Consider the following 4295-nt stretch of genomic DNA (forward strand, 5'->3'; position numbering starts at 1 on the left):
CTGCCTTTTCAGGGGCCGAGGGCAGAATGTTACGGTCAGATAGAGAATGTTTCCTGTAGAGCTCATGTTTAATGTTCAGGGTGGATATAGTTAAGTCATGAGGGTTGTAATGGGTTTATCTGGGTGGTAACCTGACCCGGTGGGGTGTGGTTTGAGAAAGTGGATCCCTGTGGGGGGTCTAGGGACCTTGCTTGCTTGTCTGAACCCCCTTTCTTGATCTCGCTTGCTTCTGGTTTTTATGATGTAAGATCACAGTCTCTCTTTTTCTCCCTCCCTCCTTCCCAGTACTATGCCCTGAGCTTCATAGACCCCAGCCTCAAATGGATGGAACCCAGAATCCCCATACAATTGTGAACAAGTAAATCTTCCTTCCTTTTTAAAAAAAGAGGCAATGATGATAACTTTGGGAAAACTAAACAGAGTTAGAGTTCTAATAGTTAGCGGGAGGGTAAATATATCTCACAAAATTCAAGGAAAAGATAGAATTTTCAAAAGAGGGACAAGATTATATGACATGGAACCTTAGAGGGAAAGATGAATCAAAATAAATCACAACCTCTAAAAATCTGGATGTACAAATACAGCTGCTTTCAAAGAGAAGTAAGAAGAATTAAGTACTGTGTTGTTGAACAAAGTTCTGTGTTGAACTCAGATGTTAAAAGAACTTGTACACATGATGTCAAATTAGGAGTATAATCAGAGAATAATATATGACTGTGGCATAGACCTGGAAGAATAATGCCCACAAGAATGACAAAAATTAGAATTGCAAAAATGCTAAGGACTAGCAAAGGAATTCCTAAAAATGTGTGATTTGGGAAATCAGCCACCTGAAGAGAAATAGAACCACTATGAAATGATGTTAGTTTTACAAGTGAGAAAAATCTCTTTATTCCTATTTTTCTTTATACTTACTGACAAAAAGAGAAGTTTTTGTACTGAAAGGAAAAATAGAATTGTGTGAGATACTAAAATTATATATATATATATATATATATATATATATATATATATATATTTTTTTTTTTTTTGTGGTACTGGGGTTCCTGGAAACCCTTCTACCTCCGGGCTACACTCCCAGACCTATTTTTTATATTTTTATTTGGAAACAGGGTCTCTTAAACCAGCAAGGCTGGCTTCGAACCTGTGCGATCCTCCTGTCTCCGCCTCCCAAGTGCGGGGATTGCAAGCGTGCGCCACCACGCCCGGCTTAAAATTAATGATATTTTAATAGTTAGATATTCCTGTTCTGTATGAGATAAAACTTCATAGTAATAAAATTTATGAATTAAATTGTTCTCTGAAGGACTTTTGAAGAACCATGGATAAAGTGAGAATTACTGTTTGGAATAGCAGAGAATGGATAACTAGTAATAATTGCAGAAAAACATTCTTGAGGTGGGAAGGAACAAAATTCAGATCACAAAGTTACCAGACTAGGAAGCCAGGACAGTTTACCTGTAGTAAATTATTGGTAGAGATACAGAGGGTAGATAGAATTAGTGATTGTTTCAGTCAATATTCTCACTGCTCTAGATACCTAGTGACCACAACTTGGAGGAAGGATGATTGATCTGCTCACAGTTCTGGAGATTTCCGATGTTTTATTTCATGCTAGGCTGGTGATATCTGCAGAGCTCTTGGCATGGCCTCCAGAAGCAGAAGCAGAGAGAACAAGAGGAAAGGAATATATATATATTCCCCAATGCCATACCAGTGACACTCTACCTGCTTACCTCATTACCTCATAAAATTGTTAATCTATTAATTAATTAATCTATTAATGGATTTATTAAAACTCTTTTAAATTTTTTATTTATTTATTTATTTATTTTGTGGGTCTGGGGATGGAACCCAGGGGCATTCAACCTCCGAGATACACCCCCTGCCCTATTTTTTATTCTTTATTTTGGAACAGGGTCTCACTAAGTTGCAGAGGGCCTCACTGAGTAGCTGAGGCTGTCCACAAAACGCAGTCCTCCGTCTCAGTCTCCCGAATGCTGGGATTACAAGTGTGTGCCACCATGCCCAGCAAAACTCTCTCTCTCTCTCTCTCTCTCTCTCTCTCTCTCTCTCTCTCTCTCTCTCTCTCTCATTTAATTTGTGGTACTGGGGATGAATCCCATTCTGCCTTCTAGCTATACCACCCCCTCTCTACTTTTTATTTTTTATTTTGAAACAGGATCTCACTGAGTTGCAAACGGCCTCACTAAGTAGTAGCTGAGGCTGTCCCCGAACTGCGATCGGCCTGTCTCAGCCTCCCAAATTCTGGGATTACAAGCATCACCACAATGCCCAGCTTTAAAACTCTCTTAATTCAATTATTTACCCTTTGAGCATTTTTTTTTAATTACCAAACTCTTCCAAAGGACACTATATCTCAACTATAACAGTAAATAAGATGGCTAACTTAACTCTGAGAAATCAAAATGAGTAATTTATTACTTGGGAGTAAGGAAGACAAATTGGATATCTGAATAGAAGGAATATATGAAACCATTATCTTAGATTATGGAAAATCAAATTTACTAAATGCAATGGAATGGTTAAGCAGTGTTGAAGGCCTTCTTGATATGTGTTCATAAATTTAAAGTGAATCACTCAGAACAGGTGATTGTTGTTTCTCTGAAAATTTTCAGCTGTGGCAATTGCAGACTGAATTTAATCAGGATTGGGCTTATCCCAGGTGAATATAGCAAAGGTTGATAGGGGCAAATTGATTGTGTTTTCATGACAGTAGTTATGGTGATGGATTATAGAATATAAACAGAATAATAAAAATTGAATAATTATATGAAAATTAAAAAAATAAGCTGAATATAGAGAGGACATGAAGTAGGTATGAGGATTAGTAATGGACGATAAAATATGGTAGGATCGGTGGGTGGAGGAAAGGAATTTTAAAAGTGAAAAGAGGAAAGAGATGTTTAAAGACTTGGATGCTTGAAATAAAGACTTTAGATATGGTGAAATTATTGGTAACAAATTAGGGTAGAGAAAAATATGAGGCCACATAATGTGAGTATACCACCTATATGGGACATTGAAAACATTAAGAAGTGATAGTAAAAAGAACATGATGATCCATGTTCTAAGATCACCAGTGAAGAGTATGGACAGGAATAGGTAGATAACTCGCAAAGCTAGCAGCGGGTCCATTCTAAGTGTAGCCTCCTGCTTGGAATTGGTCCCGTGGGTAATTAGTAGTGGTGGGGCTGAGGTTTGTGGTGTCACAGTCAGCAGAGGAGTGACCTAAACAAAAACCTGCAGAGCATTCTTGGCTTACTTATAGGTTTCAATAGATAATTTCTCAGCCAATGAAATAGTTACCCAGAGTGAGGAAGAGATTCTGAACTGGGGAGTAGAGCTAAATGAAGACCCATTAGTTATTTTTTAATAGATGCTGTTCTTTTAAAAGTCTGAAGAAGCTGGGCGTGGTGGCGCACGCTTGTAATCCCCGCGCTTGGGAGGCAGAGACAGGAGGATCGCGCAGGTTCGAAGCCAGCCCCGCGCGCTGGCTTAGGAGACCCTGTTTCCAAATAAAAATGCAAAAATAGGTCTGGGAGTGTAGCCCGGAGGTAGAAGGGCTTCCAGGAACCCCAGTACCACCAAAAAAAAAAAAAATAATAATAATAAAATAAAATAAAAGTCTGAAGAAGCTTACGTAATCTTTTTTTTGGTGGGGGACGAGGTCATTCTTGGTACAAGGGGCAGGACAAGCACTTTACCACTGAGCTACATCCCAGCCCTTGAGTAATCTTTTTGAAGCAAATCTTCAATGGTATTCTTTTAATGTAGTCTACCATTTTTATGTGTCTAATCTTGGTTAGAATGACTGTTCCTAAGAAGGTGGGGAAAAAAATCTGCAGAAAACTGTCTAGTGCCCATGTCCTGATTATACTGATTGTTTGGGCAAAATCCTCAAGCTTCTAAAGAAAGACCCTACTTTCAGACACCTTGCAATTCTTAGGAGCAATAGGTCAGCAATTTATCTCCCCAGTACCACGTGTCTGCTTGTCCAGTTCTCTCTATTGTTCAAGACCAGTCTTATTTTCGAGTCAAAGTGCAGCCAATTTAGTGATACCTGAAAGGTAGAATCCAGAAGACGGTGCGGTCGGTGTCAATGTAAAAATAAAACCGCTGCATTTAAATGGATTTCAGCACTGCAGACTGCTGCTGCTGTGCTCCCTCCCAAGATTCTACCGTTTCTTTCTCTTTTCAGATGTTTACGTCACCTTTAAAAATAAAAGTTGTCCTTTTCATCCTCTAGGAAACCAAGTATAGAATTAAACTCT

This window comes from Muscardinus avellanarius (genome assembly GCF_963383645.1).
Source record: "Muscardinus avellanarius genome assembly, chromosome: 12".
Taxonomy (NCBI): domain Eukaryota; kingdom Metazoa; phylum Chordata; class Mammalia; order Rodentia; family Gliridae; genus Muscardinus; species Muscardinus avellanarius.